This window comes from Oreochromis niloticus, linkage group LG7 (genome assembly GCF_001858045.2).
Source record: "Oreochromis niloticus isolate F11D_XX linkage group LG7, O_niloticus_UMD_NMBU, whole genome shotgun sequence".
NCBI classification, from domain to species: Eukaryota; Metazoa; Chordata; class Actinopteri; order Cichliformes; family Cichlidae; genus Oreochromis; species Oreochromis niloticus.
In genome coordinates this window covers 57,043,294-57,066,621 of record NC_031972.2, presented here as the reverse complement: position 1 = coordinate 57,066,621, position 23,328 = coordinate 57,043,294, and the positions used below count along the sequence as shown (strand labels likewise).

The window sequence follows — 23,328 nt, the reverse complement described above, 5'->3', positions numbered from 1 at the left end:
TAAATGTTTGTTGAATGGACCAATGGAAACAGCTCCAGGTATTTTGTGCTAGCTGAGCAGATGAGACACTTATCTGGAAGGAAATGCTTAGGCACTGCCTACATGAGACTTTGTGGTGTTTACCGATGATTTGGCAGTATGCCAACTATGTCTGTGTGTTTTAAACCCATTTGTTTCTCTTTTCTTGGAGGTTTACTGGTCCACCAGGGCCTGATGCAGTGCTGCCTGTCAGAGACGAATATACGAACATTCAATGGCAGCATCATATAATGGAAGCTAAAACACGGCAACTTATACTGTAAAAGAGAAGTATTTTTTTAAGCCAGCACTTATATAGGTCTATATACATAATGTTAGTTCAATCCGGAATTATTTAGTCATAAAAATATACACTATTTCAAAGATTTTGGCTGCTCATATTTCAAAGTAATGTATGCATCAGCTTGTCAGTGCATTGCATGCATCACATTAAAAAAACTGTGACAATACAAAACAGTGTTTTACTTGTTTTTTTTGTTTGAGGTTTTATTTAATTCATCTCTAAGGGCATAATGAGATATCATTGCCTGAATTAATACATGCAAGGGAGCAAGTGAGGGCTTGCATGTGTTAGCTTTTCCAGCTAGTGAGAATGCACTGTGTGTCTTGCTCTGTGCATACATCTGTACATGTACATACAAATGCAAGAGGCTGGTACATGCCAAATATTTTCTTTAAATTGAGCTGCCTTTCAAATGAAAAACAAATCCGATTTAGACTGGCAGTTTGAAAAAAAAAGACTGCTCCAGAGACTGCTATATGTGATTTAATAACACACTGAATTATGCGGTCACTGGATTAGCTTTGATACTAAGCCAAATTTACAAAATAAAAGAAAGTAAAAAAGAAGGCAGAGCTATATGCAGAGGTTAAAGAGACCCCAGCAAAGATCTGAAACAAGGACCAAGGACTGCTTCGGAAATGTGCCCAGCTTCGGAGGTTGAAAATGGCTAATGAAAAACATAGAAAGGAAAAGGGTATCTTAAGGGGAGGGACAAAAGGGGGAGAAGTAATCTGAGGTAAAAGGTCCGCAGCACTGATATGGTTTCTATTCTTGCAGCATTTTCTGGGTCTTTCAAGAGCTCAAGGCAGCAGGCCTGTCATACAGCTGAACTGTCACTCTTCTCACTTCGGCGCTGTCTCCCACCTCTGACACACCCTTCTCCTTCCATCTGCACCACTCCTTTTGCTAACTGCCTGGGGTTTTATTCCCTTGGCTATCAATGACACCTTTATCTTCTTATTTCACTCAGCCAACATTTTCAGGGCACACTAACTTCCTGTCAAACATCACTCGTCCATTCTGTTGTTCTCAGCAGATTATGCATGTGCATCCCCGTACACCTGGATTCCCGACCTCATTCCCGCCTACGACCTCATAAATCAATCAATCCTCTTATAAAGCTTTTAAAGGAATACCTGCTTTGTCCCTCTATATCGTGAACATGACTCTGATTGCTGATGGACAAATCTGGTACCTTGTCTACTGATCACTGCATTTGTACCTTCTTTTCGAGTCACTGTTAAAGGTATATAAACTCTGTGTGGTATATAAAATCTTATAGATGCTTTGGAGTAAGGTGGCAACAAGAAATAAAGAGACTTCAGAAGCATTAGAAAACACACTTGCATGCACAGAACACATAGCACATTTTATGAACTCATAATTGCAAAGTTTATAGCCTCGCTGCTGCTCAGTCTGGCTCACAGAACACACACATAGACACACAATTTCCCTTGGAAGTGGAGCAAAGTAACATAGGGCAATAATTGACAGCTCTGACAGCAGTGGACAGCAAATATGTAATAAGTACACATATCGCAACAAAATATTGGATCAGCATTGTTGGAGTTATGTTGTTCACCGCTGAAACAAAGTGTTCGCAGGCCAGGACCCAAAATATAACTGTCTCCTTCACTCAGACATCATGATGGCACACCTGGCAAAATACAGCATTACACTCACAGGGGGAATGCCACACCTGGCAGCAGTGAGGACGAGTTTTCCACCTTTTAAATGAGTGTGGTAGTTAGGCTGGCACAGGGAGGTAGACTGGCATGACTGAGCAGGTTCCACTTGCGGAGCAGGGGAGGATAAAGTAGGCGTGAGGATAAAGTGGGTGTGGGGATGAAAGGGAGGGGAAGTGGAGGGCACGGTGCAAGCCAAGGAAACACAAGTTGGTTGGGGGCATGCAAGTTGGGGGCTGGGTATATTCACTGCGGAAGTAGTGCAGCGAAAAAAAAAAAATCCCAAACATTCCTGTGACCTCTCTCGCTGCTCTACCTTAACCCCACCATTAGGTTCCTCGCCACACCCTGGAAGCTCTTAGCTTTGAGCTGTCACCGGTGGGCTGAAAGCAAATCAAGATAACCACAACACAGAGATGAATCAATCGGAAGGTGAATGAGAGGCAGAAGAAAAAAGAAATACTTAAGTCTAAATGTGGAGCATGTAGAAGCAATGTGTAAACAGTATTACAGCAAACAGATATGGGCAGGACAACTGCTGTAGCTTCTTTTCTGCTACTTTTTGGTGTTATAAAAAGATAACACACACTTACAAAGTCTACACAGACTCTTGTAATATTAGTCTGCTGCAGCTGTTTTCTGCTTCTCATTGCTGACATAACAGCTGATGTCCTGTAAACATACAAAACTTTTAAAAAAATGCTTAATTCCTTTTATTATGTGACAGCAAAATGTTCATGCAAACCATATTGTGACCAGATGAGGTCTTGACTCTTTTACTAGGTGTCCACTGCTGAAGCAGAACAAGCTTTTGTTTGATCTTTCATAAACCAAAGTTCAAACTGAATCAAAACAAAACAAAGGCACTCGCAGCACACGTGCACCCTGCTGCAGCAACTTTCCTCAATTGTCTTTTGACCTGCTTCACCTGGTGATTCACACACGCCCCAAACTCTAATCCAGGGAAGGAAAAAGGTGTCACAGCCACTTCAAAGTCTGATGACTAACACAAGAGTGGTTTACACACTCAAATATAAATAAGTGTCTTCTCTGAGGCTAAGGTGGATTCAAAGAAAATTCCACCCAGTCCACAGCATGACACGGCTTTCACAGTCCCAGTTCTACCATAATGATACCTGTGTTTACATATAGACACACGAAAGCTCATGCACACACATGCAGACACACACTGGGAAAGCTCAACATTAGGTAAGATATTCTCTCCTCCGCTCACCTTTCTGGGCTGCACAGTGACTCCAAACTCCAATGTGTGAGGTGTGTGTCAGTCTCTCTCCTTGATTTCGCTCTCCCTTTCCCTCACTTACTCCTCAACCTGCAGTCATCGCGTGGCGCTAGTCGCGGTGAACTAAGGCAGAGGGAAAAAAGAGGAGGGATGGGAAGGTTAGAGGGACAAATGAGTCCTGCCCAGACTGATGAGAAAGGCTTCCAAAAAAGGCTTCCGCCCTCAGGAGAGAAAGGATCAGAACACTTTACTCCACCAAAATGTTTTAAACTTTCTCACCGCTGCTCTGTTTCCACCGATTTCTTTTTACTGAGCTCCTTTTTGTTCCATTCCTTTTTCCTAGCAGTTTTTAAAAGTTTTCCTAAAAACTTCTTTTCCCTCTTGAGGTCCTGCCAATCAGCAAACCGCTTGCTCTTTAAAAAAAAAAAAAAAGTCCTGCTTCCTTTCTCTTTCTACTTCTGCCACTCACTAGTTCTTCTTCTCCCTGCTGCTGCCTGTCACTGTTTATCTAAATTTGTCTGAATTCTTTCTCCGTCTACCTCCTTCTCTCACACTCACGCACTACACTCACAGCGTGTGCTTTACCTCGCACTTACTCTGGTGTGCAGCTGTGTGATGAAGGAAACACACCTGCTATTACTGAAGTGTGTGTGTACATATATGTGTGCAGTACAGAGCTTACTCTAAGGCAAAAGATGGAATCCAGTTGGAGTTTGCTTTCCATACTGTTTCAACTGTCATCTGGTTTCAGAACTGTTAAACTGAATCTATAAATCTATGCTTGGCTGAAGGTATTTAATAGGAAATGTTTAAATGTTTATGGTTGGTTGGTGACTGCATGTGACAGTGAATAATATGGCTTCCATACCTGCAAGACACTCGCACAGATGCACATGCACTTTACAGCTTTAATGACCCTAACATCATCTTTCCAAAATTTGAGGAATGCATAGTGCTTTTTGAGAGGCAGGCATGCAAGTTTAATAACAGAATTACTGGGAGCTACTGGGAGAAAGAAAGGAGATGTAGCTAAAATCTAAATTGACTGACACACTTCAGCAAGAATCCATTAATGGGCTGTCTCAAATTCACAAGAACCTTTTTGACCCGGGGCTGTGTGTTTTGTATGTGCTGCAGGGTTTCCTCTAGGTGGAGCCAAGTATGACTGGCTGTAATCCAGAACACCTGGCTGGTGTCCAACAAGGATATTATCTACCGGTTAACCTCTGTCTGTCTACACGTGGACCAGCGAGCCTATACGTGCTCCTCACCATGCACTCAGCACCATCTTACTCTCTGTATCATCCTTGTGTTTGTCATGTAAAACATGTGCCACATATATGCACGAACACTCAAACCTCATTTTGCTTCTTTTCATTCATTTTAGCCTATTCTCATGATACTGCTGTTAATTATTATAACGCTGGCAGTCTGTCTCTTCTCTTTGTTGTGGTCTGTGATGTAACCATAACAATCTTTATTACTGCATGTAACTTAGACTTGTAGAGGAAAAAGTGAAAGGGTCAAAAGGAGGGGCGTATATTCACTCCAGCTCTCCAGTCATCTTGTAACCTGATCAAGAGATAAGCCAGAGCAGTGCTGACAACAGCTTTCACAATATAACCCAGCCGTGCAGCAGATGAGAGATTTTCAACAACCACATTACAATTCTGAGTCATCATCATGATCCCAAATACCAGCTTGGCTCCAGCTTCAGCTGCTCAGTTGGGATACACCACAATGATCATCAGCCACATCCCCACAAACCTCCCCTGACTCCAAAGATAACTGCTTTACGATCCCATGCTTCACTCTTCCCCCCTACTCCCAGGGAGCACTACTTAAAATCAAAGTAGCGTGTGAGTCAGCTCTCCAATCATGAAAAAAATCCTATTTACAAGCCTTGACCTATGAGTCACTATGTAATCGTTGAGAATCTGGAACAGCTTCCTTCTCTGCTGGTCATCCCTCACTCCCCCAGTTCCTGTTTGTCTGGTTTACAACATTCCCATTTCTCTTTCTGTCATTGAACGATTTCAGCCGAAGGGTCAAATTATGCCAGTGGCCCAAAATGTGTTAAGACCTAACAACTGTTCACAAATTTAGGTCACTATCCCAAATGCCTGCATGTACAGTTTGTGCCTGCATTTGCCATTCTCTGTGGTTTTGTGTGATTGTTTAACTTTGTCATCAAGCTGAGCGTGGGAACTTTGTGTGCTGATTTTTACACACAGGTTTCTGTTCTGTATTTGTATACAGATGTTCAACCAGCACGTCTTGTTTTAAATGTCTTTGCCACTGATACAAATTCTGCAGAGATTTTATTCACAGGGCAATATTTTTTTTACTGACAAATAAATATCTTTTTTTGTTATATTTGGTTTATATGTTTACAGGTCATCAGTTCATAGGTCATCAGCTGATCAGTGTTTGCTGGCAGTATCTCAGAGGATTGTGGTTTTGAGATTGTGGCTTCCAAGCTGTGGAACAGGCTTTTAATGCACTTGAGATCTGTGGACACTGTTGATACATTTTAAATGAAACTTAACATTCACCTCTGCAGCATTGCTTTTGCCTAGTTTTTACCATTTACTACTGTAATTAATATGTCTTATTTTATATTGTAAAGATGTTTAAACGACGGTAAATTGGTATGATATAAAATATCCCCCACACCATTACACCACCAGCAGCAACCTACAAGCCATGATGGATCCATGCTTTCATGTTGGGTTTTCACCAAATTCGGACTGTACCATCCAAAAGTTAGAGAAGAAATGGACTCTCATCCAACCAGGAAATATTTTTCTAATCTTTTTTTTTGTCCAGTTTTGGTGAGCCTGTGGGAATTATAAACTCAGTTTCCTTTTCTCAGCTGACATACTGCATTGTTCATTTGGAGACTCTTCTGCATACCTTTGATTCTAACAAGTGGTTATTTGACTTTCTGTTGCCTCCATATCAGCTCTCAGCAGTCTGCCCATTCTCCTCTGATCTCCTGCATTAACAAGGTATTTTAGTTCAGTGAACTGCCGCTCACTGCATAGTTTCTCTTTTTCATACCATTCTATATAAACTAGAGATGATTATGTGGGAAAATCCCAGAACATCAGTAAAACAAGTGTACCTAATAATAGGGTGGATGGTATGTGTCGTCAGTGATATTCCTGATTCTCTGGCCAACGTGCTCCAAATCCATCCATCCATCCATCCATCATCTTCCGCTTATCCTTATCCTTGTCAGGGTCAGGGGCGGGCTGGAGCCTATCCCAGCTATCGTAAGGCGAGAGCCAGGTTACACCCTGGACAGCTCTACAGGGTCTAACCTAAATGGGATAATTAAGGGATTATTTAGTATTAGTGTTTTCATCACTGTTTAGCCATGTTACTGGGATCTTAACATCTGTTAGTGTATTCAGCACAGAGGTCATCAGGGTTTCTAAATGTTTAAATAAACTACTGGTACACTGTCATCCACAATTACCATCTTCTAGGTGGCTCTTGACTAAATGTCAGGGAATTACCAGGAAGTTAGGAGAACCATTAATGTCTGTTCAAATTTGATAATAACCGATAATGTCAAACTGCTGGTGAAACACAAAAGAAAGTCAGGGGTTCATGGCATTACTAGAGCACTCGTTCAGGAAACCATATGTATGAACATTTTATCCTTTTCCAAATTTAGTGGTCCATTATCAATTTTGCAAGATATTAGAAATATTAGACCAGTAGATAAACTTACATTTCCATCCATTGAGCCAAGTAAACTTCCTGGGGTGGCTGCTGTTCAACTTGTATTCTCATGCTTCTCTTTGCCAAATTTTCAAAATTTGATTGACCCTGAAAACCTAGTCTGACATAGTTATCAGTATCTTGAGAAACATATGTATGAGGTGATGTTATATGTATCAAAAACATTATCCTAGATTAGAATTGAGCCCTAACCTGAGATTTTGCATTATCGCAATATCTTAATTATGATTTACTGCATACTGGAATCCCAGATTTACGCAACAGTATGACAGAATCTCTGCACAGAGACAAATACTGGAAATTCTGCATTACAATTCCAGTTAAGACAAGAGCCTACGGTTTTCTACAGGAGGCAAAAATGGAATATAACGGATGATTGGAACACAAGGAAAACAGAGGGTTTTTATTTCACAGACTTGAGGTTTGGAAACCTTCACAATTACCAGAAATGGTTAGTCATCTTCAGTGAAGGTTTACCGTATAACAGCACAGGAAGGCAACAGATTCCTCTAAATGTGTAAGTGAAGTGAAATCAATAAAACGAAAAAGCCAAGTTTGAGACAGAGATTTTACATTTTTATAACATTTCTGGATCATTTGCAGATGAATTTTCACCAAAACATAATATCAGACTCTTCAATTTTTCACTGTATATAGATTGTGTACTTGTAGGATCTCTCCCATTATTTTTAAAAACACCTGTTTTGTTATTCTTATAAGTCTTATTATTATCAAAAATGACAGAGAGGTACTTTTATTGATAAAAGTTTCTTAAAGCTATAGCACTATCAGATAAGCATATTCCAGTAAAACTCTGTAAAACCAGGTCAATGTCTAGCTCAGAGAAAGGAAAAGAAGACTTGGACAGAATGATGAATTACAATAAGTCCTTGTAGGTTGTCTATAGGTAGAGCACACTGAAAAGTAGCTGTCTAGCAAAAACAAAAATGCATCTGGCTACATGGGTGACTTCAGTTGATAAAGACTGGAATCCAAGCCCAGCAGTCATAAATTCTTCACTGGATGATTAAACTGAAAGGCAAAGAGAAGGTGAAGAAGTGTTTAGGTAGGGGTGCATATGTGTGAGTGAACGAAAAGAAAAAGAGAGACTGAGCCAGAGAAATCAAAAGTTCTTCCATATGGCTTTGTGTGCTATAACACCTGCTCCTACTTTTATTTGCCGCAGGAGACAGGTGTGCGAGCTGATGCAGGTATAGGCTTGAGAGAAATACATGACCCCACTATCAGCTCCATAAGGGTACACATATCTATATTTTGATTTCAGTCATACTAACAACAGTTTGACTTTGCATCACTAGTGGTATAAAGGGAAACTTATTCAGAAAAGAATGCAAACAATAAATAATAAATATTACGAGCTCCTTCTCCAAGCAGTCACTCCCCTTAAGCTAAAATGTTGTTCTTCTGGAAAGATATACTACATATCCTCAAGCTTTTCATCAAAGGCACAGACAGATCCAGCTTCAATGAATCTTCAGCGCACACTGCTAAATAAGAGACAACCGGATGAAAGACAATACATTAATCATGTTCACTATTAAAATTGGGGATATATACAACAATGTTTCTGATAATGGATCTTTATTATGCCTACAAAAAATGATAAGGTATCTGTGGCAAGAATCCAAGTGAGCTGACATGGCTGAAATCAGCTGATGGTGTTTCCCTCTCTTCTCAGCTATCACTCTCATTGTGATTGGTGTAAAAGCTTACTTTACTTTCTACATTTGTAAGCTTTTATTGCATTTTTCCTTCTGTTACATTAATGCTGTTTCACTTTACTCGTCTTGTTAGTTTCACTGCACATGCTTCACATTTACATGTATGAGTGTGAAGAGCACATTGAGACTGAAAGCAGAGAAAGAATAAATTAACCGAATGACCGAATGACTGCACTGAGAAGGAGACTAGTGAACATATAAGGAGATTATCACGATTATAAGCCTCCTTCTCACAATGGGTAACAAAGCTTATAAAATTAACACTCTGAGGTCTAATAGGTGATAACCCAAACCCTTTTCTAACCTTTATTTTAAAAAGGGAACAGTGACTGTTTTATGGAAAACATGCTTCATAATTGTCAGTTAGAATGATTATTTTCTTTGTTCTCTGATTGCAAAGACTAAGGAGGACCATTTAATAAAAACAATAATTGCATGTTTTGATTGCATAGAGCACTCGATGATCAGCAGTTATTGTCAATACAAAGTGCTCTGATATCAAATACCTGGTACTGACACTTGGTATCAACGGATGCTCAAAGCTAAGCTTTCAGTATTGTTTTGGAACCGGAAAGACTGAATCAGCGCATCATTACGCTCTCTTGAAGGCTCAGTATTTAATTCTTATTGTCTTTTATCAGGTGAGACACAATTGATAAAACAATGCATAATTTATAAAGTTAAGTCCATAAATATTTGGACAGCGACACGCTTTTTAAATTACCAAAATTTCTACATTACCACAGTAAATTTTAAATGAAACAACTCAGATGCAGTTGAAGTTCAGACTTTCAGCTTTAATTCAGTTGGTTGAACAAAAGGATTGCATTGAAAGTGAGGAACTAAAGGATTTTTTAACACAATCCCTTCATTTCAAGGCCTCAAAAGTAATTAAATAAATGAAAATAAGATGTTCATTTCTATTATTTGGTTGGAAATCAAGTAATAGACAGCCTGAAGACAGCCTGGCAATGACAGCCTGAAGTCTTGAATTCATGGACATCACCAGATGCTGGTTTACCTCCTTTTTATCGCTCTGCCAGGCCTTTACTGTAACGGCTTTCAGTTGCTGTTTGTTTGTGAGCCTTTCTGTCCAAAGTTTAGTCTTCAACAAGTGAAACGCATGCTTAATCGGGAAGATCAGGTGACTCACTTGGCCATTCAAGAATATTCTACTTCTGTCCTTTAATAAACTTGTGGGTTGCTTTAGCTGTATGTTTTGGGTCATTGCCCATCTGTATTATGCCACCCAATCAATTTGACTGTGTTTAGCTGGATTTGAGCAGACAGTATGTTTCTGAACACCTCAGAATTCATTCGCCTGCTTCAGTCCTTTGCCACATCATCAATAAACACTAGTGTCCCAGTGCCACTGGCAGCCACGCACGCCCAAGCCGTCACACTGCCTCAGCTATGTTTTACAGATGATGTAGTATGCTTTAGATCATGAACTGTTCCATACCTTCTCCATACTTTTGTCATTCCATCGTTCCGGTAGAACGACGGCCAAAGAATTTTTTTTCCGAACTGTGCTGGCTTTTAAAAAATTTCAGTGGTAAGTCCAGTCTAGCCTTTCAATTCTTGAGGCTTATGAGTGGCTTGCACCTTGCAGTGAACCATCTGTATTTCCTTTCAAGAAGTCTTCTCTTTATGGTAAACTTGGATATTGATACGCCTGCCTCCTGGAGAGTTTTGTTAACTTGGTTGGCGGTTGTGAAGGGGTTTCTCTTCCCCATGGAAATGATTCTGCGATTATCCACCACTGTTGTCTTTTGTGGACGTTTATAACCACCACTAAAGTTACAACATTGTAGACACTGAGACTAATGTAGTAATTTATTCACACAGCCTGTATTTTGAAAACCTGCCATTAAATGAACCTTCAGGACATCCATAAATCTGTAATGTCAAACAGTCACTACATTGTGGAAACTAAGACAAATTTCATATCAAAACTAGGTTTCTGAGTTTATATGTCTCCTGTAGTGCTATCCTGATCTATACTTTTTTTTAGTATTTCCTCACGGTATGCTTGTGAAAAATAAATATAAATATAATAAATATAAACTATTACACTTAAAGATTTTGTTGCTAGCCAATAGCTCTTTAAGGGTTACTCCTATACTATAATCTGGGGTCATTTTTTTCCCCTTGTTTTTGCTGGTGTATTCATGGCAACAACATAAAAGGAACACCGCTCTTCCGGCAAGGCACACTGGCAGCAGCAGCTAATTTTATTTAAAGGTACAGAAAATGAAACAGCCCATTTGGAAAAGGGCTAAAAACCAGGGATATACACGCATGCTAGAATGAACAATTTGTGCTATATTTTGAAGTGAAACTTGACAGACTTTCTGCAGACATGTGAGACTTACATTAACTCTTTAAGAAGGGGTGTAATTAATGGTAATTTTAAGCATATATGAGAAGAGGCCGTACGTTGCACTCAAGTTGCACCATCTAAAAGCAGAAAGGCCAAGCACAACCTGCAAAAATAAAATACCACTAGTACAAGTAAAGCATGGTTTGAAATATTTTTGGTTACATAAATTCCCTAAAAACATTTATGCAGCCAAACAACTTGACGTTCACAAAAAAACCAAAAAAACATTTAAAATAAAAATTCTGAACAGTCCTGTGATGTCAGCACAAATCTTCTAATAACCCAGGAGAGTTTCCTAATGTACCTACATTTTCCCCTTTGGATGACTTGCTGTCTCTTATCTGCCCCCTGCTGCGCTCTGGGGGTGTGTCAGACAGGATGGGGATGAGACAGGATAGGATGAAGAGGACATGCAACCTAAATATGGCTCTTGCAGCCTAGGCCACAGGGAGACAGAGAAGGGGACCACAGACCTCGGCAGCGTACAATTATCCAAAACAAGAGAGTCAAGCCAACCTCCTCTCACTGAGACGCACGACAAGAGCATAACAGAGTAAAGTCAACACAATATTTTACTGTCCTTTACCCCCTGGATCACACACTCCAAAGAAATTTTCACACATATATAAAGTGAAATGGCGATATTTTAAATAAATCGCAGCATATTTTCAAATTCTGTGCTACAGTGCAAAAAACTCTCACCATATAAACATCTTCTTCCTTATATCACTTGACAGATACTTTGTGCAACCATCTATCAACACATCCCATCATCATTAAGATATGCTTTAGGCAAATATCCAAACCCTAATAATAGTAGGCTTAGATGTCTGAGCATGCACTTTCCACAGTTTAGCATATGGCACAGATATCTGCCTTTGTAGTGAAATACATCAGTTAAAATCTTAAACGCTGTCTGGAGCTGGCAGTCATTGGCATTCCTTAGGACTGGGGGCCTACAGAGGTAGGTAGTACTGGACCTGCAGTGCACCAGTGCTCATGGATGCTTTCAGCTGAACAACAGAGGGCCATATGAGTGCCATAGCTTACCTGAAATGACATATTGACATACAGATGCAGTAACGTAATGAGGCCCCTCTTTATCACACCTGGAGGATATCCAACTAGATATATTCAGGCTGCATGAGCTTAAGGAGGGTCCTCCTTTAGAGGAGGCCCAGAAGGGGAGGCAGATCAAAGGCCCATCGGCATGCGCTGTGTGTATGCTGCTCTGCTGTGAACATATTACAGATGAGCAGAGGTTCCACAGAACCATTTAGGATTATATAATAAGAGCTCTGGTGAAGGCACAATACAGTGAACATATGACGATACAGAAATGATTGAAATTTGGGTTTATTTGTGTGAAGCAGCTCTTTTTTTATATACAGGTCATCATTCATAAGAATATAAGGTCTAAGTGGCTTGGAAAGAAAGCAACTGGACTTTTTGAAGTTTCGTGAAGACGAAACATCCCAGAAGAAACATCTTCACGAAACTTCAAAAAGTCCAGTTGCTTTTTTCCCAAGCCACTTAGATGACCACGACCTGGATGACTGAGAACCTACACAGACATATTACTGACAAGGTGTCAGAAAATATGCATAACCTACTGCCATCACAGTGTTTTAGTCCCATAATGATAGGAGATCTTATTTAATCTTATTTGCCTTAAGTGTTGCTATATAACATTTTTTTATGCATAATGAAACCAAAAGAACCTTTTTCTTCAGTTGGACTTTATATTACTAGCTTAAGATTAAGAAAAAACTCCTTAAGTCGCTTTAGATTGAAGCAATAGAAATTGTCATAAACACCACATTGTAGTTTTGTTCAGTCATAGTTTATCATGTTTTTTCATTTGTATAGCCTTTTATTAGAAAAAAAACAGCACTTTTTTCAAGTGTTTATACTGTACCTGAACCAGCCACTTAAGCACACCTGTTTAATCGCTTGCCAACACAAATATCTAATTACCCAATCACAAATTTAATCCATTTAGGCAAGTTAACATGACCTGGTGAAGTTTAAACCACATAAAAACAAGAAAATATCTGCAGTTCTCTAAATAACTATGCCTGGGTGAAATTCTTGACCTGAAGTCTAAAGCGAATGATCAGACTGCTTCCAGCTGATATAATAACTCAAATAATTACTCGCTACAATTAAGGTATACAGAAGAGGATCTCTGAACAGACAATACATCAAAACTTGAAGCAGACAGCAGCAGAAGACCACATCAGGTGCTCCTGCTGTCAGAGAACAGGAAAACGATGCTACAAGTTACACAGGCTCACAAAACTGAACAGTTTGACCGCATTCACATCATAAATTTGCAACTCATAAATTTGTAATAACTCCCTGATGCTATCATTACTAAAATAGGTTACGTAGGTTAAAACTGTACATTAAATGACAGCCTATAAGGGAAAATACCAAAGGTTAGGGAGGAACATGATATCTGATTATTTGTTTTGACCCTGATGAGTCCGAATGTATAAATGGGTTATGAGCTCACTTCTCTAAGGAATATGGAGTGACAAAGTGTAGTTTAGGGAAGACCTCAACAAGTCCTAGCTTGACACTGATGGTATTGCTGATATCCTGTCGTACAAGAAGATGGATGACAGAAAAAAAACGAAGAAAATAGTTTCAGGTTTTAGTAATTGACACTGCAAGTGGTATATATGGAGTAAAGCGTTACCCATGTATTTTACATAGGAAACAAGAGAAATGTTGTCATAATGCATTGGTTATGAAAAAACTGATATTTTTAAGAAGACAAAATCTCAAAACCTTATTGACTCACAAGTACAGTGTCACTTGGTTGAAGAAAAAACATAAATTAATTCTTAAACTTGATGCCAGTAAAAGGCTTCTAGGCTTGAGGGCTAAAGATAATAAATCTATTTTTGACATTGCTATGAATGCATGTGTAATGTGGGAAGCCACAGAACTAAAACAACCATCCATCCATCAGCCCATTTTCTTGTGTTTGCCCAATTCAGGTTGGGGAGGAGGGCTGACACCTATCCCAGCTGTCACTGGGTGAAAGGCAAGGTGTAGTCTGGACAGGTCGATAGTCTACAACAGAGCCGACCACATTACAAAGTAGCGCAATACTGTACTAAATACAGTATTTAAATTAAAGTTACAACTATGTCGTTACTTGGGCTACAAAATTCTTCAGCTATCTGCACAGATAGAAATAGTAAACATGTTTTTATCTTCCTATGTGCTTCATCCAGCAGTGGTATACAGCTTTTGAGGAGTGGATATGGACATTAATTATATTCTTAATGCACAAACTGACATGAACCCAGTGGTAAAATGCCAAACTGTGTCCAGGACAGAAACAACTGTATAGTAAAACAAAGCTAACAAAGAAAGTTGAGTGCATGCAGACTCCAGGCCTGCAGCCATACCCTGAACTTCAATGAGTAACAAAAGCAAAGCAGTAAGTAGAAAAGTTAGCTGTCAGGCTTGAAGCATTATAGCCCTGTAGCCCTACCTGTACATGTTTCTACAGTAGAATCATTGTGGTGATCAGTTTGAAGTCTCCCCATCAGGTTTTCATTTTTGCTTTGTTTTGTCACTTTTGTGATCATATGTAAAAACTAAATGAAAGATTGCATGTTCGTTCTCATTAGTATAGGGACTTGTGTTGTTGTGACCTGTAGCCTCAGCTGAAATAGTCAGCTGGTGATCTTTTGAAAATGCGTTTCAGGTCAATTTACACAGCAAATTTTAAGAAAAGTAAGTTACAAGACTAAGATTTTATGTTTTTTTTAGTTCAATGAACTCTGGGAGCCTTGTTGGAGCTGAAACTCGATGCAGCCAAGTCTGGTGTAGTCTCCCAAGTTACTTTCATTGTGGAGCTAATATGCTTTGCACGGTGGAAACAAACAAAAACAAAATTTAATTTTTGTACAACCTCATTACAGTGACAATTCCTTTGAGCATAGTTAGAAAGCTACAGTCAGTTTCCAATGTATAGTGACTTTAAGCAGGTCTTTCATCTTGAGAACTTTATATAGCATAGGATGTGTGACTTTGACTCAAATATTTATACAAAATGCCACATTTTTCTAGGTAGTCATTATGTCCCCTTTTCAAATATACTAGACTTTGAATTCAAAGCTACATTCAGCTCATGAGAACTCAGCTCTCATTGTTGTACTACTTACCGTGGTCATCTTGCAGTTCATAAAATCAAAGCTGCATAAAGGTTGTAATTTTGCAGACATAATTTTCATATTTAAATTTACAGCTAAAGGTTAAGCGCTTCGTGTAAGACTATGCATGAGTTAACTTGAGAAATGCAGTGGAAACATTTCAAACACAGTTGGGATTTTGGTTTGGAGAGGCATAAAAATTCTTCAGCCGGCCTATAGCTGGGTTTAAACACAATTACAAAAACTGATTTATTAGTTTTGCTTTTTGAGATTTTAAAATATTTACATTCAGTGAGTTTATTTTCGATGCTTTTTAAAAGGTTTTTTCTTTTTGGTTTGTTTTTTCACCCAGAAAACCTCATTAATGAGCTTGCATGTTTGCATTTAGGCTGCATTTCAGCAAAAGTAGAAGTAAATTTTTTTGTCTGTTATCCACCTAAGTAGGGCTTAAAGAAGATCAGCTGGGATGAATAACACACTTGTGCTCTGTTGAAACCTGCATTTTTCAGCAGATTGTCAAATCTTAAAAATGCAAAGTCATATATTTGTGGATTGAAACATGTGTGTCAGGTTTAGAATATTTAGATAGCAGACACCTTTAAGAAAGACCTACATTCATCCACCATTTCCAAGACCTTAAACTACTACATTCAGAGTTAGCAGAGTGAAGTCAATACTTAGTTAAGTCTTTGTGATCAGTCTGTGTTGAATTTCAAGGGTTTAAAGCAGAAATCTTCTTTTAAACTAAACAAAACAAAACAAAGAAATAAGTCTTTGAAAACGCCTAAGATTAAGGGTTTTATTTAAGTAAAATGCCTTTTATATTTGATAATGAATCATGTATCGTGTATTCATATCAGTGCCATGGTTGAGGGAAAACCCATTGATTATTGATGAATTCTTATGTGCTCCAGAGTCAAAAACCTCACCCTTTCTACATTAACAAACCGCTTTTGTCTGTCACCAGCGAACACTAGATTGGAGTATCAGCACACATGCCTGTACATGAAATTGGATTTTATGCCTCAGGTCTGCACGCCAGGCGACCCCACAAATCCCTCTCATCTGCCAATCGTAAAACATGGTTTAAAGAAGGGGAGGGTTAGAGATTAAAGAGACCAAATATCAAAACCTGCTTACATCAATCCTTGCAAGGTGTTCTCCAATCACGAAAAGCCTCCCTCTGTATGGCACTACTGCAGATGAAACAGTGGATTCACAGCTTCTCACGCTAAGAGTTTAGTTACATATGTCAGAAATAAGAAGAGCTGAGGATTAATTTGCAAGCAAATTGTGGCACAAAAGCATAATAATGGAGAGAATCAAATGATTTTCGCTGTGGCAGATCTCAGTGATCCAAACGCATGAATCTGAATGGCTTGCTGCTTAATTAAGAGCTACTTTTAACACAAGACTGACAAAATATTTACACTGAGTGCAATCGAAAAATGTCCAAATTAAATGAGCCAGCAATGGTCCCTGTTAACACCTTTAACACTATAACATATGTTCTTGTCAATTAATGACATAATTTTTAGCCACAATAGCTGTAAAACTGTCAGGAACGCAATGTCTCTCCACTGGCCTGCTACCAACAAACAGCTACTAAATGAACTGTCACGTACAAGCATTCTTTGACCAAACACCCACATAACAAAAGACATCAGCTTCAGCTCTACTTTGTATTTAGTGCCAATTGACAAATGCTGGAACACTAACAGGCTCAATTAGGACCTGGAAAACATCAGCCTGTTTCCACTGCCCTTGTGAGAGTAATAGCGTATGTTAGCATTCAGCTAAAGGCTGAATCCCACTTGCGAAATACGACCTCACTGGGTTAACACTTTTTATTGTTGTAATTGGGCAACACAAAGCACTTGGTTTAGCTTACAGAAGTTCACCATGCTCAATGTTCGACCATTTCATCAATGCTTTGCTTAAAATCTACTTGAGATATTAGAGAGGAAGTGAATCTCTGCTTCCACGCTAAGACTGATTTCTATTCCACTATCCTTCATTGCTCACAATACATGCACTGACATAAATTATAACATCAGTAATTTACCTTAATGTAAATATATTTCTAATCACAAGTGGTTGTGTTAGCTTCCGATTACATGGAGGAACAAAGTGTTGATGTAGTATGTGCACATTTTTTCTGTTAAGTCTATTGTTTCTCTTTGAGTTTGGGAATAAAGTGAGTTTATTCACTTCAGAATAAAAGGAACTGAGTGCTATTTATGATTTTTTAGTTTTACTGTACTCTCAAAGCACTTTACTATACAATGTGCATTACAGGAAGAAGCCAAAGTGCCGAGGAAAAACCTATATAGACACAGGGAAAACATGCAAACTGCACAGCGACAGGCCCGGAGAGCAGGGGATTCAAACAAGGACCCTCTTACTGTTATGTGAAAGTGTTAACCACTGCATCATGATGCCGTGTATCTCTGTTTTTGTGTTTGTTATAAATGATCCACAAAATAACTAGAGGACTAAGACAAACTGAAGATATTTTTAAATGCCAACATCAACAAGTAAGAAATTGTACTGTACTTTCAGCACAGCTGAAAGAACTAATTTAGAAATGCACTTTTGCAATATGACTTCAGAGTCTCTAAATTAAGCTCAAATCACAAGTCCAATGAACTTTGACAACGAGACACCATAATCAGCTGACATGTCACTCCCGCCAGTGAAAGTTATATTGAAATAGGTCCGTTTAAGCCCTATGGGAGTGTCCCCCAAGGGGGGGAGGGTTCACAGTGGGTTCACCCGAAACCTTGGCTGATTGTGACCCACACCCGTTTTCACACCTTGGCTCGTATGATTAGGTAGAGGATCAATAGGGGGTCCATGACCCCCTTGGGGGACACTCCCATAGGGCTTAAAATCTGGGACTCTCCACCAGTTGCTCTTAGAACTGAAGAAGCTTCTCGGATGAGAGGTGAAACGCCTTCAAGAAAATTAAAGAAGTCTGGACGCTTTTATTTCCAAGTTCCTTAGACTATATTGAAATATAAGTTTTCATTTCTATTGAATGGCTGCTTCCATCCTTCCACCCTTTTCTCCAGCTCTTCTAAACTAAACACATTTTCCTTTGGCAGCCCACACTCACTGCCTGAATTACTCAGCCTCAAAATCAGATACCGTCACGAGTATATACTTCAGGGAGTATTCAAAAGCTCACACTTATCCTGTTTCAAGAAGTTGATTCTGACAAACTCTTCCCAGTGAGCCTCTTCATTATCCACATGTCCATCTACACCCAGTATTCTCCACTGATGCATCTCCCATGTCAGTTTCTGTGTTCTTGAGGGTGATCTAGCATCTCTCTGAAGTGACTGCTATTGCTCTGCAATGATGCAATGGTGTAAACAACTATAACTGCACTGTGTATTTTTAGTGTTAGATTAATGTGTATCTAGTACTTTTCATTTAAACAAGCCAAAGCACAATAGATGCATACAAGACTGAAACTGTTCAGTTAATATGAAAAAATACATAAATTATGTTTTAATCTACAACTTCTAGCACGCTGTAATACTATTCAGCGTAGGGTTAAAGGTTTAATTATGTTTATTTTTACTGCATTACACAGACATGAGCAAACACAAAAAATATATGTCTTGGTTAAGGGAGTTAGTATTGCAAAATGGAAAGAAGCAGATAAAAAAGAGACTTATGAAACAACTCAATTCATAATGAGCGATATCATATGTGAGTAATGAGGCAATGAGAAATATATAGACCTCTACGTGCAAACCAGTATTTGCAGAGAAGCTGTCAAAGTTTGAGGAGCTCAGCGGATGAGTCACTTGCTGTATGGAAATGCAATGGAGCAAAAATGGGGAAAAGTCCCTGCTCTGTGCTTCTTTACCTTCTAAAACCTCCTACAATAAAAATTAGCATCTGAAAAAAGCAAACACTGTAACTTGGCTGTCCATGAAGAGCTTTAAAACTAACATTTGAGTTTTACTAGAGGGACATAATAGCCTGGGTGGAATATTAAATTTGATGCATTTGGTGACTGGTGAGAAGGATCTCACATTACGAGCAGAGCATGGCTATAGGGAGCGTTTGGAAGCCAGGCTGTCCTCACTGCCTCTGACGTTCTTTAACCTCTTTTTGTGGCTTTGAAACCTCATGTCTTTGGCCTGCAGTCACTCTCTATTTATGCAAGAAAATAAAGAAGAGAACGCTGCCCCTCCTAAATCTGTAAACTGCAATTAAGCTAAATTCCAAGTTTATTTCCAAATGCCGTCCTTGCTCCAGACCATGTGAGAGACTAGAGTCTAAAATTATCACACTTTTGGTCAGAAGGCCAAGATGAAGCCAAAGCTAGGACTGTCTTCTCACAGGCCACAGGATCACAAAGACGATTTGTGGCTGAAACTACTGTAATAATAATTTGTATGGATATGATTCAGAAATGTATATCTATCACATAAAACTCCTGTTGCATGGATGAAAATGTGCAGACTGAAGTGTTCCTGCTTTTACCAAGGGGACAAATGAAAAGAACATTTGATGGCATCCGGCTAAAATGAATGAGCTATGCCTATTGTTTAATAATTCACTCAATCTCTGAGAAACCAAAGTCTCGTGCAGTGAGACAGCTTAAGTAAAGGCATCCAGCTCGTCTAACCATCTACATTCAAACAAAAAGCAGTCCACGTGCAGCAGCACATCTCTTTCTCTTTCTCCCTCTGTCCCTCTCTCTGTCTCTTTTGCTCTGTGTCTCTCCATCATGTGTTTACACATTGGTAGAGTAAGTGACAAGGCTGTAATCGGAAGTCTACAACCGTGTCATTTGGAAAACTGTTGTCTTTTCCTGGGATCGTGGTGGTCAGCAGAGAAAAACAAGATTTACATCTCGCAGGGAGGGGCAAAGCATCAACCATGCATTATCCGCTATTGGCTGTGGTCAAAGATGGGCGTTAACATGTGGGAGAGTTAGACGAGAAAACGAAAAGTCAAAATTTACCCATGGGAGAAATTTTTATATCAAACGTTGCAGAAGCTCGTTACAAAAGTTGGGTTTGTGTCACATTACTACCACTGAGCATATCCAGAGCACACATTTTCTTCTTGAGTCATCAAACAAGGTATGTGGTAGCACTTACTGGCATCATATGCTGTCAGCCTTCAAGAGACACCACCACCTATAAACAAAAGAGAGAGTGGAGTGTAAATACAGTTCATAAAATGCCAATCTGTGGTCTTGGAAAGGAATGAGCGTATTTCTATTTTTATTTATTTTTTTGTTTTCCATTGTGATTGCCTTTGATATCAGAGCAGCTTTCCACTTTCAATTGGAAATAAAAAAAATAACAACCAGTGCTTAATTAAAGCTTCCTCTATAGCACTTTTATTACAGTTTTGTTTACTTCTTCACAGTGTTTACTGTTTATTTCTTCTAAAATCATGAAAGATTTACCAAGAAAGGCCTTCTTCCACCTTCTGGAAAGAATTAAACAAAGATGCTTAGAGGGAGCTATATTTTTCAGCATGTTTGTCTAAACCTGGCAACATGGTTAAAGGCAGGAAAATTATAAGATATAGAAGCCTGAATGAAACCGTCATACCTTTTTCATCCAAATCCAGGATACTAAATATTTTAACAATAATGGTTACTTCATAGGGAAAAATCTACTCAACTCCACAGTTGAATTTTCTTTACCAGTTATCACATATTTTCACATGTAATTTACACAAAAATGTTCATGATGTGGAAATGTTACTGAAAAACCGATAATACTGTTTTCATTACATTTTATATGGAAAAACAATGTTCTGACTGAAAAGTAGAAAAAGTCAGATTCCCCAGCAGTGCTATGCCCTGCTTTCAGATGACTCCAGCCAGACAGACACACTTAATCCTACACAGGTTCAAAGCTACGCCAGTGCACATGTGGCATCAACCTGACAAGAATAAAAGAAAAAGACTCAAAGAACAAAGAGACAACTGTGAGTAATGTACTCACGTCTGTTGTGTATTTTTTTCCAGCTATGTGTGTACGTATGTGTCTATTTATACAGATAATATAATTCACATTTCATGGGTGGGTGTGGGTTCTCTCAGCAACCCCACAGAGAATAATATGTTCTTTTCGTTGTCTGTGATTGCTGACTAAGTTTGGGAAACCATGCTTTTTTTTGTAAAGATGACTCACAAAGCTGTATCCCCCCCCCCCCCCAAACACAGAGTTGATCATCCAACAATGCAGGGTGCTCTTACTAAGAGCAAACATTCAAAGAGCAGGCGCTCACATATTGACAAAAAAGCAGACATGAATATGCTGACACATAAACATTCCTTCCCTTAGATAAATAAAAAGTATTGGTTGGTATTGTTCAGTGTGTGTGGAGCCCAACACGTTTACACATTCATCTCCTTCATTTAAAGGACCTTTTAGTTTCTTTTACCATTTCAGCCAGAGATGAGATGAGTATCTACTTTTCAAAATTGGTTTCAAAGAGCACTGATAATCCTAAGGTGTTATTCAACACCATTCACCCGTTCTGCCATTTTTTTCAAATGAAGATTCAGAACATGTTGCAAATTTCCTTTGTAGAAAAAATGTCCTTGAGTTACCCTGTTATTTTAAAAGGTAATTATTTTTTTTTTTTTAACCTGTTTCTTTACATGAACTGTTTAAATTAGTTGACTCAATGAAAGTATCCACATGCCTTCTTGATATGTTACCTGCATCTTTATTGAAAAATGTATTTCAGTGTGTCAGCAATTTCTGTTTCTGGTACATTTGCTCCGTGTTCAGCACATTTTGAGACTGTTTAAAGACATTTGTTATCACTGCTATGCAGATGACATTAAATTGTATATCATTTTTAAGCCCCAAGATTTTTCTAAGTTACTAAGTTCTTGTATAGGTATGTAGACTATTAACCTTGAAGTAATTTTTTACTCAACTCCCACTTTGCTCTTCTGCAACTGTGCTCTGCTTCGCTCTTCGTTCTCTGTTATCACTTTATTGCAAGTTGAGTTCCACACTTTTAAATGGAAATTATTATTCATGCCTTTATTTCATAACTCCTGGATAATCATTATTTACTCATCTTACCAAAGATTACGCTGGACCTCTACAGGTTGTTCAGAATGCTGCTTAAGAAGAATCCAAGTAGAGCTTTAACGTGCAACAAGAAGAAATGGGAGCGAGACAAAACATTTTTTAGCATGCAATTGGCCCTGTTCACCACTTGGAGAAACATTCTCACTCATCTCATGGAAACGCTTGCATCAAGTATGCTGCAACTATTTTTTTAAGTGATCAACAATAATGGTGCAGCTACTCATTACTGAGTTCATGGAACTTGGAGGTGTGTTCCTAAACTTTTGATCAGTTGTAAAGCAGCCTGTTGGAGTTTAAGCATTGTTTTCAATAAATTGCATGCTCAAAAAAAATGTTTTGTCTCACTCCCATGTCTTCGTGTTGCACGTTAAAGCTCTACTTGGAACCTTGTTAAGATCCAACCATGCAAAATATGTTTGTTTGTTTTTTGTCAGTTTTCAAGTGGTCTTAAACTTTTGAGCAGGACTGCAACACTGTTGCTAATTCAGTTGCACATTACCTTATACAAAGGGTTCTTAGCATACAAGAAAAGAACTAAAGGAGACTAAATGTTTTGCAACAGTGGCTAGCAAATTTTATAAATAAAATTTTACTTTCTTAATTACCTTTACTTTATGTTGAAAATTAAACAGGTCCACCAGCTCTCACTGGTCATCCAATAAATGTAAGATGAGCTTAAAGTATATATGAAATGATCCTCATAATCAATTGCCTATTAAAATGTGTCAAAAATGCATGCTTAGCAAGATCACAATGTGGAATATTTGAGGCTAGAGTTTCTCTTCTGTTGTAATGACCTTCAGAAGTTTATTAATGCTGTTTTTTGCATTAGATAGGCCAGCCATGGCTCAGAAGATAAAGGGGATCATAGACCAATTGAAGGTGTGACCCAGTTAACTGTCTTTGGGTAAGACGACCCAAGCAGGCCCTA

General features: G+C 38.7%; 1 protein-coding gene across 7 annotated transcripts in view; it reads right to left on the bottom strand.

Annotated features, from left to right (window-relative positions):
* The window catches only part of znf469 (zinc finger protein 469), a 190,204-nt gene that overhangs the window by 61,667 nt on the left and 105,209 nt on the right, over positions 1–23,328 (bottom strand). For 5 of the 7 annotated variants that reach the window (XR_001223946.3, XM_005470925.3, XM_019361490.2 and 2 more), the window contains 2 exons: positions 20,430–20,468; positions 3,242–3,373 (listed from right to left, as the gene is read on the bottom strand). The gene's annotated coding sequence lies outside the window, so the exon portion shown is untranslated. Of the gene's footprint in view, positions 1–3,241; positions 3,374–6,377; positions 6,508–20,429; positions 20,469–23,328 lie in introns of those variants that run through there. The other 2 variants (XM_005470927.3, XM_019361492.2) reach the window with 2 other exon arrangements.